This window comes from Balaenoptera borealis (genome assembly GCF_965194805.1).
Source record: "Balaenoptera borealis genome assembly, chromosome: 6".
NCBI classification, from domain to species: Eukaryota; Metazoa; Chordata; class Mammalia; order Artiodactyla; family Balaenopteridae; genus Balaenoptera; species Balaenoptera borealis.
In genome coordinates this window covers 85,176,333-85,189,336 of record NC_138863.1, presented here as the reverse complement: position 1 = coordinate 85,189,336, position 13,004 = coordinate 85,176,333, and the positions used below count along the sequence as shown (strand labels likewise).

General features: G+C 37.3%; 1 long non-coding RNA gene across 1 annotated transcript in view; it reads left to right on the top strand.

The window, feature by feature from the left end:
- Window positions 1–13,004, top strand: part of LOC309631158 — a 163,096-nt gene that overhangs the window by 69,718 nt on the left and 80,374 nt on the right. The gene's annotated exons all lie outside the window — the stretch shown is intronic.

Genomic DNA, 13,004 nt, shown 5'->3' with positions numbered 1-13,004 from the left:
AAACCGGTGATGCCTGAGCCCACCCAGAACAAGGGAAAACAGAAATTCTGGGGGTGTGACCAGGTATTGGTATTTTTCAAAAGCTTCTTGTCAATTCTTACTTGAAGGCAGGATTGAAAATAGCTGTATTAAATGATGCTGTTTGTATTTCCGAAATCTAATATCTCCCTCAAGGTCTTATAAACCACTTTTCCGTACATTTGATAAAGGGTGCTAAGATTTGGTATTCCCAAAATCACAGCCTTTACATTTATACCTTAGAACTTTCAGACAAGCTTTTTTTATCTTTGCTTTTTCTTTTCTGGCAGTTAGATGAACTAAACAATATAAGTATTCTGTTTAAAAGTTGTGAAACAGAGAGACACCTTCCAGATGGTGGAAGAGTAAGAAGTGGAGATCACCTTCCTACCCACAAATACATAAGAAATACATCTACATGTGGAACAGCTCCTGCAGAACAGCTACTGAACGCTGGCAGAAGACCTCAGACTTCCCCAAATGCAAGAAACTCCCCTTGTACCTGGGTAGGGCAAAAGAAAAAAGCAAAAACAGAGACAAAAGAATAGGGACAGGACCTGCACCACTGGGAGGGAGCTGTGAAGGAGGAAACGTTTCCACCCACTAGGAAGCCCCTTCACTGGCGGAGACGGGGTGGTGGGGGTGAAGCTTCGCAGCCACGGAGGATAGCGTAAAAACAGGGGTGCAGAGGGCAAAGTGGAGAGATACCCGTACAGAAGATTGGTGCCAACCACCACTCACCAGCCCGAGAGGCTTGTCTGCTTACCCGCCTGGGCAGGTGGAGGCTGGGAGCGGAGGCTCAGGCTTCGGAGGTCAGATCCCAGGGAGAGGACTGGGGTTGGCTGCGTGAACACAGCCTAAAGGGGGCTAGTGCACCACAGCTAGCCAGGAGGGAGTCCAGAAAAATATCTGGACCCGCCTAAGAGGCAAGAGACCATTGTTTCAGGGTGCGCGAGGAGAGGGGATTCAGAACACCACCTAAACGAGCTCCAGAGACGGGTGTGAGCCACGGCTCTCAGCGCGGACGCCAGAGATGGGCATGAAATGCTAATGCTGCTGCTGCTACCAAGAAGCCTGTGTGCAAGCACAGGTCACTATCCACACCTCCCCTCATGGGAGCCTCTGCAGGCTGCTACTGCCAGGGTCCCGTGATCCAGGGACAACTTCCCCGGGAGAACGCATGGCGCACCTCACGCTGCTGCAATGTCACTCTGGCCTCTGCCACCTCAGGCTCATCCTGCCTTCAGTACCCCTCCCTCCCCCTGGCCTGAGTGAGCCAGAGCCCCCTAATCAGCTGCTACTTTAACCCCATCCTGTCTGAGAGAAGAACAGACACCCTCAGGCCACCTACATGCAGAGGCGGGGCCAAATCCGAAGCTAAACCCCAGGAGCTGTGCAAACAAAGAAGAGAAAGGGAAACCTCTCCCAGCAGGCTCAGGAGCAGCAGATTAAGTCTCCACAATCAACTTGATGTACCTGCATCTGTGGAATACCTGAATAGACAACGAATCATCCCAAAATTCAGGCGGTGGACTTTGGGAGCAATGACATATATATTTTTTTCCATTTTCTCTTTTTGTGACTGTGTATGTGTATGCGTCATTGTGTGATTTTGTCTGTATAGCTTTGCTTTTACCATTTTTCCTAGGGTTCTCTCTGTCCTTTTTTTGGGTTTTTTTTTTTTTTTAGTATAGTTTTTAGGGCTTATTATCATTGGTGGATTTGTTTTTTGGTTTGGTTGCTCTCTTCTTTCTCTCTTTCTTTTTTTTATTACTTTAATTTTTTTTATTTTTAATAACTTTTATTTTAATAACTTTATTTTACTTTATTTTTTTCTTTTGTTCTTTCTTCTTTTCTCCCTTTTATTTTGAGCCATATGGCTGACAGGGTCTTGGTGCTCCGGCTGGGGGTCAGGCCTGTGCCTCTGAGGTGGGAAAACTGAGTTCAGGACATTGGTCCACCAGAGAACTCCTGGCTCCACATAATATCAAACAGTGAAAGCTCTCCCAGAGACCTCCATCTCAATGCTAACACCCAGCTCCACTCAACGACCAGCAAGCTCCAGTACTGGACACCCTATGCCAAACAACTAGCAAGACAGGAACACAACCCCAGCCTTCAGTGGAGAGGCTGCCTAAAATCTAATAAGGCCACAGACACTCCAAAACACACCACCAGATGTGGTCCTGCCAACCAGAAAGACAAGATCCAGCCTCATCCACCAGAACACAGGCACTAGTCCCCTCCACCAAGAAGCCTACACAACCCACTGAACCAACCTTAGCCACTGGGGGCAGACATCAAAAACAACGGGAACTATGAACCTGCAGCCTGTGAAAAGGAGACCCCAAACATAGTAACTTAAGAAAAATGAGAAGACAGAGAAACACACAGCAGATGAAGGATCAAGGTAAAAACCCACCAGACCAAACAAATGAAGAAGAAATAGGCAGTCTACCTGAAAAAGAATTCAGAATAATGATACAAAAGATGATCCAAAATCTTGGAATTAGAATGGAGAAAATATAAGAAACGTTTAACAAGGACCTAGAAGAACTAAAGAGCAAACAAACAATAATGAACAGCACTATCAATGAAATTAAAAATTCTCTAGAAAGAATCAATAGCAGAAAAACTGAGGCAGAAGAATGGATAAGTCAACTGGAAGATAAAATAGTGGAAATAACTACCACAGAGCAGAATAAAGAAAAAAGAACGGAAAGAATTGAGAACAAGCTCAGAGACATCTGGGACAACATTAAACGCACCAACATTCGAATTATAGGGGTCCCAGAAGAAGAAGAGAAAAAGAAAGGGACTGAGAAAATATTTGAAGAGATTATAGTTGAAAATTTCCCTAATATGGGAAAGGAAATAGTTAATCCAGTCCAGGAAGCACAGAGAGTCCCATACAGGATAAATCCAAGGAGAAACACGACAAGACACATATTATTCAAACTATCAAAAATTAAATACAAAGAAAAAATATTAAAAGCAGCAAAGGAAAAACAACAAATAACATGCAAGGGAACCCCATACTTAACAGCTGATCTGTCAGCAGAAACTCTGCAAACCACAGGGGAGTGGCAGGACATATATAAAGTGATGAAAGGGAAAAACCTACAAGCAAGATTACTCTACCCAGCAAGGATCTCATTCAGATTCGATGGAGAAATTAAAATCTTTACAGACAAGCAAAAGCTAAGACAATTCAGCACCACCAAACCAGCTTGACAACTAATGCTAAAGAAACTTCTCTAGGCAGGAAACACAAGAGAAGGAATAGACCTACAATAACAAACCCAAAACAATTAAGAAAATGGTAATAGGAACATACATATCGATAATTACCTTAAATGTAAATGGATTAAATGCTCCAACCAAAAGACATAGACTGGCTGAATGGCTACAGAAACAAGACCCATATATATGCTGTCTACAAGAGACCCACTTCAGACCTAGGGACACATACAGATTGAAAGTGAGGGGATGGAAAAAGATATTCCATGCAAATGGAAATCAAAAGAAAGATGGAGTAACAATTCTCATATCAGACAAAATAGACTTTAAAACAAAGACTATTACAAGAGACAAAGAAGGACACTACATAATGATCAAGGGATCAATCCAAGAAGAAGATATAACAATTGTAAATATATATGCACCCAACATAGGAGCACGTCAATACATAAGGCAAATATTAACAGCCATAAGAGGGGAAATCGAAGGTAACACGATAATAGTTGGGAACTTTCCCACCCCACTTTCACCAAGGGACAGATCATCCAGAATGAAAGTAAATAAGGAAACAGAAGCATTAAATGACACATTAAACAAGATGGACTTAATTGATATTTATAGGACATTCCGTCCAAAAACAACAGAATATACTTTCTTCTCAAGTGCTCATGGACATTCTCCAGATTAGACCATATCTTGGGTCACAAATCAAGCCTTGGTAAATTTAAGAAATTGAAATCGTATCTAGTATCTTTTCTGATCACAGTGCTGTGAGACTACATATCACTTACAGGAAAAAATCTGTAAAAAATTCAAACACATGGAGGCTAAACAATACACTACTAAATAACCAAGAGATCACTGAAGAAATCAAAGAGGATATCAAAAACTACCTAGAAACAAATGACAATGAAAACATGACGACCCAAAACCTATGGGATGCAGCAAAACCTGTTCTAAGAGGGAAGTTTATAGCAATAAATTCCTACCTCAAGAAACAATAAACATCTCAAATAAACAACCTAACCTTACACCGAAAGCAATTAGAGAAAGAAGTACAAAAACCCCCCAAAGTTAGCAGAAGGAAAGAAATCATAAAGATCAGATCCGAAATAAATGAAAAAGAAACGAAGGAAACAATAGCAAAGATCAATAAAACTAAAAGCTTGTTCTTTGAGAAGATAAACAAAATTGATAAACCATTAGCCAGACTCATCAAGAAAAAAAGGGAGACGACTCAAATCAATAGAATTAGAAATGAAAAGGGAGAAGTAACCACTGACACTGCAGAAATACAAAGGATCATGAGATTACTACAAGCAACCATATGCCGATAAAATGGACAACCTGGATGAAATGGACAAATTCTTCAAAAAGCACAACCTTCTGAGACTGAACCAGGAAGAAATAGAAAATATAAACAGACCAATCACAAGCACTGAAATTGAGACTGTGATTAAAAATCTTCCAACAAACAAAAGCCCCAGACTACATGGATTGACAGGCGAATTCTATCAAACATTTAGAGAAGAGCTAACACCTATCCTTCTCAACCTCTGCCAAAATATAGCAGAGGCAGGAACACTACCAAACTCATTCTATGAGGCCACCATCAACCTGATACTGAAACCAGACAAAGATGTCACGAAGAAAGAAAACTACATGCCAATATCACTTATGAACAAATGCAAAAATCCTCTACAAAATACTAGCACACAGAATCCAATAGCACATTAAAATGACCATACACCATGATCAAGTGGGGTTTATCCCAGGAATGCAAGGATTCTTCAATATATGCAAATCAATCAATGTGGTACACCATATTAACAAATTGATGGATAAAAGCCATATGATCATCTCAATAGATGCAGAAAAAGCTTTCGACAAAATTCAACACCCATTTAGGATAAAAACCCTCCAGAAAGTAGGCATAAAGGGAACTTATCTCAACATGATAAAGGCCATATATGACTAACCCACAGCCAACATTGTTCTCAATGGTGAGATACTGAAACCATTCCCTCTAAGATCAGGAACAAGACAAGGTTACCCACTCTCACCCCTATTATTCAACATAGTTTTGGAAGTTTTAGCCACAGCAATCAGAGAAGAAAAATAAATGAAAGGAATCCAAATCAGAAAAGAAGAAGTAAAGCTGTCACTGTTTGCAGATGACATGATACTATACATAGAGAATCCTAAAGATGCTACCAGAAAACTACTAGAGCTAATCAATGAATTTGGTAAAGTAGCAGGATACAAAATTAATGCACAGAAATCTCTTGCATTCCTATACACTAATGATGAAAAATCTGAAAGAAATTAAGGAAACACTCCCATTTACCACTGCAACAAAAAGAATCAAATACCCAGGAATAAACCTACCTAAGGAGACAAAAGACCTGTATGCAGAAAACAGTAGACAGTGATAAAAGAAACTTAATATGATACAAACAGATGCAGAGATATACCATGTGCTTGGTTTGGAAGAATCAACATGATGAAAATGACTATACTACCCAAAGCAATCTACATATTCAATGCAATCCCTATCAAACTACCAATGGCATTTTTCACAGAACTAGAAAAAAAATTTTCACAATTTGTATGGAAATACAAAAGACCCCTAATAGCCAAAGCAATCTTGAGAAAGAAAAACAGATCTGGAGGAATCAAGCTCCCTTTCTGAGACTATACTACAAAGCTACATTAATGAAGACAGTATGGTACTGGCACAGAAACAGAAATATAGATCAATGGAACAGGATAGAAAGCTCAGAGATAAACCCACGCACATATAGGCACCTTAATTTTGATAAAGGAGGCAACAATATGCAATGTAGAAAAGACAGCCTCTTCAGTAAGTGGTGCAGGGAAAACTGGACAGCTACTTGTAAAGGAATGAAATTAGAACACTCCCTAACACCATACACAAAAATAAACTCAAAATGGATTAAAGACCTAAATGTAAGGCCAGACACAATAAAACTCTTGAGGAAAACATAAGCAGAACACTCTGTGACATAAATCACAGCAAGATCCTTTTTGACCCACCTCCTAGAGTAATGGAAATAAAAACAAAAATAAACACATGGGACCTAATGAAACTTAAAATCTTTTGCACAGCAAAGGAAACCATAAACAAGATGAAAAGACAACCCTCAGAATGGGAGAAAATATTTGCAAATGAAGCAACTGACAAAGGATTAATCTCCAAAATTTACAAGCAGATCATGCACCTCAATATCAAAAAAACAAAAAACCCAATCCAAAAATGGGCAGAAGACCTAAATAGACATTTCTCCAAAGAAGATATACAGATTGCCAACAAACACATGAAAGAATGCTCAACATTACTAATCATTAGAGAAAAGCAAATCAAAACTACAATGAGGTATTGCCTCACTCCATGCAGAATGGCCATCATCAAAAAATGTACAAACAATAAATGCTGGAGAGGGTGTGGAGAAAAGGGAACCCTCTTGCACTGTTGGTGAGAATGTAAATTGATACAGTGACTATGGAGAACAGTATGGAGGTTTATTAAAAACTAAAACTAGAACTACCATACAACCCAGCAATCCCACTATTGGGCATATACCCTGAGAAAACTATAATTCAAAAAGTGTCATATACCACAATGTTTATTGCAACTCTATTTACAATAGCCAGGACATGGAAGCAACCTAAGTGTTCATCGACAGATGAATGGATAAAGAAGATGTGGTACATATATAGAATGGAATATTACTCAGCCATAAAAAAGAAATGAAATTGAGTTATTTGTAATGAGGTGGATGGACCTAAAGTCTGTCATGCAGAGTGAAGTAAGTCAGAAAGAGAAAAACGAATACCGTATGCTAACACATATGTATGGAATCTAAAAAGAAAAAAAAAAGTGTTTCTGAAGAACCTAGGGGCAGGACAGGAAAAAAGACGCAGACGTATAGAATGGACTTGAAGACAAGGGGAGGGGGAAGCGTAAGCTGGGATGAAGTGAGAGAGTGGTATGGACTTACATACACTACCAAATGTAAAATAGATAGCTAGTGGGAAGCAACCACATAGCACAGGGAGATCACCTCGGTGCCTTGTGACCACCTAGAGGGGTGGGATAGGGAGGGTGGGAGAGAGATGCAAGAGGGAGGAGATATGTGGATATATGTATATGTATAGCTGATTCACTTTGTTATAAAGCAGAAACTAACACACCGTCGTAAAGCAATTATACTCCAATAAAGCTGTTAAAAAAATTATGAAACAGACATTTATGTTTGGATTTCTATTCAGTGATTACATTCTTGAGAGTTTTAACTAATAATTAAAGCAGACCTTAAGATTATTTGTACTTTAATTTTAAACTAAATATGTTGAAGTGCATTGGTTCTATTCAAAATTCTTCATGAGGGCCAGTTTTTTTTTTTTCCTATTTTGTTTACTGATATATCCCATCTGCCAAAAATACTACCTGGCCAAAAGCAGTTTCTCAATAAATACTTGTTGAATAAATGACCAAATGAGGGAATGAATGAATAAGGGAATGAATGAATAAGTGAATGAATGAATGAATAATATTTCCACCATTCTTAGACATCCATGCTTAATCTGAGTTCATAGAGCTAGAAATCACACATTTAAGAGCATAGGGCAGATTTTCCTTCAGAGAATTTTCAACTGGCCAGTAAAGTATTTTAAAATAAACTGTATTATAAATATATTTAGGTTGAGCATGCTCTCTCTAATTCATATAGACTCTTCATTTCTTATTACTTATTCTGATTCTTGCAAACGTATTTTTTTATTTAGACTTTGCAGACACTTGAATATGTAACCACTCTACTAAGTGTTTTTCAATTTTTTGGTCCTTGAATCAGAAATACCAGTATTACTTGGGACCTTGTTAAAAATGTAAATGCTCAGGTAATCTATGTATTACCAAGTTACTACAGGTGATTATAATACCCTCTAAAGTTTAAGAACAACTGTTGGTATTAGGAAGGCATTACCTGGTAACCTCTCTCAGTTAAGGCATACCTTAGAACAACAACAAGAGAAACAAACACAGCGGAAGTATAACAGATTCCTGTGCCCCATCCCAGATATTCCTACAGAGCCAGAATCTATGGGATCAGGTACCAGAAATCTGGATTATTAATTAGTCTTTCCCACCCTGCCCCCCAGAACAACTATTTTGAAATTAGGCTAACAGGGTCCAAAGATTGGTATTGAGAGACCCTTGGGCTAGGTGACCTCGCCTCTGCAAACTGTCCAGTTACCTTTCACGCTACGTCAATGAAAGAAGCTTTGAACATGAGGGGTCAAACCAGAGCAATGAACACTGTAGTACTTTCATTACTATGAATATTGACTCCTGTCTCCTTTTCTTCATTTTATGTAAACCTCAGGTTCTCTTTCTGCCTTTTGCTAACTTTCAATCTTGGCGACAAGTCTTATACTGGTGAGCAGTGTTCCTGGATCTATCCTAATAGAAACCAACTAACATGTCACTCACTTGTGATGGTACTACAGGATCCCTCAGGAGTACAGTATTAGGGAGACTCTCACATCCCTTTTTTTCTGGTCTCCATTTCCATTCTATACTTGTGCAATGAATCTGCTTAACATTATAGTTACTACTTTTACTTTTCCACTAAAAAGTTGCTGATTAATTTAATTAATCATTTTGGTGATGGATTTCTTCTGTAAACTGATCCCAAGCCACCTTTCTACTCATGACTCTAATTATTATCCAAATAAGTAAATCTTCTGTGTCACACAGTATAACTCTAAGTAAGTTCTTCCACCACCTTTGCATATAGCTGCACGTTACTTATCTCTTGTGGACCAAGTTGAACTACACCTCTTATGGAGAGTGTACTGTCCAGAGAAGGCTGTGACATTATTCTCATTTCCCCAGTAGTCATTCCTGAAAGAGCCCAAGTGGTGTTTGTATTAGAAATAAAATGCCAAGAATGGCTATACAAGAATCACTGCAAAGATTATCATAAAGCCATCCATAAAGACATCATTGATGTATGTTTTTCCTCAAAGAATGAAGATTCAAATAAAGCTATTACTTGCCTTAATAGTAATGCCCAATTAATAAAATGCAAAGGAACCAAACCCCCATACCACAGTTTTTATATTCAAAATAGAATCAGTCTTCCCAGTAAAATTTCATATTTGACTTACTACTGCAAACAGCAGTAATAGAATCACCATATAAACTTATTCAAGAAGGAAATCCTTCTCTCCTGTTCTTTCATCTTTCATTTCTTAAAGAAATTCCTATGGTGCAATGAGTGTAACATAAAACAAAACACTTACTGGTGAAAGCAAAAGAGAAGAAACCTAATTCAAATAAGATAATTCAAATATTTGCATCACTTAAGTAACAAAGTATCATTTTATTAGGTCATGTTTTCACTTACGTAAAATGAGTGTGGTAAAGATATGTATATATATAAATTATTCAGTATGATACATATGTATATGTATTTATATAACAAGCTATAAAAGTTAGGGAAATTTAAAAACATTGTTAGAATAAAATAACATGAAATAAGATAAAAATTTTATCTTTTTGATTTTTAATAAAATTGTGGGTCTTTAAACCTAATTTTTTATGTTAAAAATGGTTAATAGATCTAAAAAGATAAGTCTTTTAAAAATGTTCATAGAGACCTTCAAAAGGCCACATCTTCATAATATGCAAGTTTCACCACTGGGAATTAGGTCTTGAGTGAAAAAAGTGAGAATTTTATTTCCCTTTCTATGCATGTCTTATGCAGGTATTTGATGATTATATTTTATTATTTAATAAAATAAAACTGCGGAGTGGCAATGATTCTTAAGACAAGTTAATCTGTTTATCCTGATTTCATTCAAAGCAGTACACAAATACATGGCTACTGTTTTTATGTCCTGAGTCCCACTCTTAGAACAGAATTTATATACTATCTGTTTTCAAGTCATTTGTCAATAGACAGAAAGAAGAAAGACGGTATTATATATTGATAAGAGTTTTTCCTAAACTTGATTTTGAGGAAGGAAGAAGAGAGGAGAAGGAAAAAAGAAGAAAATGCAGCCTACAATTCTGCTTCTTAGTAATTCTCATGCACTTGTCAGTGTGTTGTTGTTTCATGTGCTTTCCTCTCTGCTGATGGTGGTATGCATTCACTCAACCATTCAAAATAGCAACAAATGTGATGCCAACTTAAAGGAAATTTAAGAAGCACTGAATGCCTGTATTAATCAGGTTAGATATGGAATAGATGTTGCAACATGTCTGATGTTTTGACATTCCATGGAGAAATCTGATCAGGGTTATTGCCTATCAAATCAATGCATTGGGCAATGACTGCTATGTCTTCAAGGAACAGAAGTGTTAACAGCTAAGTTCCAGTGTCATTGCAGGAGATAAGGATAAATGTCAGGCCAGGTGGAATTTAAGACTCATGAACTTATAATGTGATTTGGAATATAAGAAGAATCTATTCTACGTTCTACATGGCAAGTAGCTAGGGATAAAGGATATCATAATGCTGAGCCATTTTTGTTATAATTGAATGCCTTAAAAGCCGATCAAAAGAAACAAAACCTTTAATCTAGTGAATACAATTGTCTATCTACCAAATCATGAGCATAGTTAGAAAGGTAGACAAATCTAAGACACAATGCCTTTCCAGAAAATTTACAATTTACTGGGGAGAAAAGAAGAAAAACATGGAATTAAAAACAGCATATATAGATGTATGTATCTATGTTTGTATAGTACATGCATATGAATTCAATGCTATAATATGTAGTATAATCAATAAGTATTATTAGTATTCAACAGAATTAAATTGTGAGCATTGAAATAGTTCCATTGAGGAGGTAGGCCTGTAACCAGATCTTTGAAGAGGAGTAGAATTTGAATATGAGGAAGAGGTATAGGAGGAAGATGACTGGACATTTCTATCAGGAGAAAACCAATACAGTACAAAATACAGCCATTTGCCTTTTTGAGAAAGGATGGTGCACACACCTGGCCAAGATTACCTTTGGGACTATATTGGGTAGGGAGGGCAGAGGGGAGATTTATGCTGATGAACTTAGAAGAGGTAAAGATGGATGCTGAAATTCATAGTGCTGCCTACCCTCTATTCCTTAGCCCGAACTAGGGGATAAATCCTACTCTGTTTTCCTGTCTACTTAGTATAGGAAGGCAAAGTAATGTTCTCCTGATCAAGAAGAACTGCATGCACGTTTAAAAGTGTTTCCTGTTTAAGGGAGATCAGCTTGGTGCTTTGTGACCACCTAGAGGAGTGGGATAGGGAGGGTGGGAAGGAGACACAAGAGGGAAGGGATATGGGGATATATGTATACATATAGTTGATTCACTTTGTTATACAGCAGAAACTAACACAACATTGTAAAGCAATTATAGTCCAATAAAGATGTTTTTAAAAAAGTGCTTCCTGTTTAGATATCATCTTACCTTTATGATATTTCACATCATTATGACAGATTTGGAATAATGAAGTTATGATAAGAGATGTAATTTTAAAGTAGAGATGTCTAAGTCAGGACTGCGTATACTATGTTATTACATGTATATTACACAGATCTCAGTAGCAACTGAAATAGTGCAGGTTGCTATTCCTACAAGCACTTACTTCATTTCACTAGCTCTTAATTTTCTCCAAATGTTTATATGGAGGCAGGGAGCAGGGACAGAAGAGTAATGTGGCTGTAATTATGAGGCTTTCTGGGGCACAATAAACCAAAACAGCAATGCAGAAATAATTTGAAAACAAATCCCCGAGAGCAAAACTATCCACCAGAAGAGAAACGCAGGGCCTGGTGATCTGAGTACAGAAATATAGGTCACAGGCATAGCCTCCGGAGCAAAGAACTCAAAAGAATGTTTGTTCAGTGGTTACCAACACAAGTCACAGCTTTAGAGCCAAACTGCCTGGGCATGGGTCCTGGTGCCACTAGTTGTTACCTGTGCAACCTGGGACAGTGACTTCACTTCTCTAGGCCCAATTGTCCCCTCAGAACCTGCTTCATAAAGTTGTGATGAGGGTTAAAAGAATTACAATTTGTGAAAATCGTAGCACTCAGCATGTGGTGTCACAGAAGGAGTGTGAGTGTGTACTGTATTATCCCCAAAAGGACATTTTTAAGAGTGAAAGGGGGTGCTAAAAGCATTAAGGTGTATAGGTTATTTTGAAATGTTTATTTATTGGTCAAAAAAACCACAGTTTTATTGTAAACCAAAAATAATTTTCAAAAATAAACCTTTTTCTTAAAGATGAAATAATTTATTTATATAAATTAAAACAAAAGTACTTATTTATTGGATATTATGAAGGAACATAAGTAGAAAAAATATTTTTGGTACATTTTCATGAACACAATCAATTTTCTTAGTTTGTTTTCATTATTGTGTTACTGGTTTTGTTCCCTAGAACATACTTTGTTTTTCAATGTGGTTTTTTAGAAACATTTTTAACAGCTTTATTGAGGTGTTTACATGCCATAAAAATCCATTCATCTTAAGTGTATAATTCAGTGTTTTTAAATAAATTTCAGAGTTTTGTGAATATCATCACAAAGGCTTTCTATTTTTAACTTCTTCATAAAATTACCTGTAATATTCTTCCAAGTTTCTTTTTTTTCAAGTTAATCAATTTGAAATTGTTAATGCCTTCAATTTACTCTTCCCCATGGACCATAATAAATTTAAATGAGAA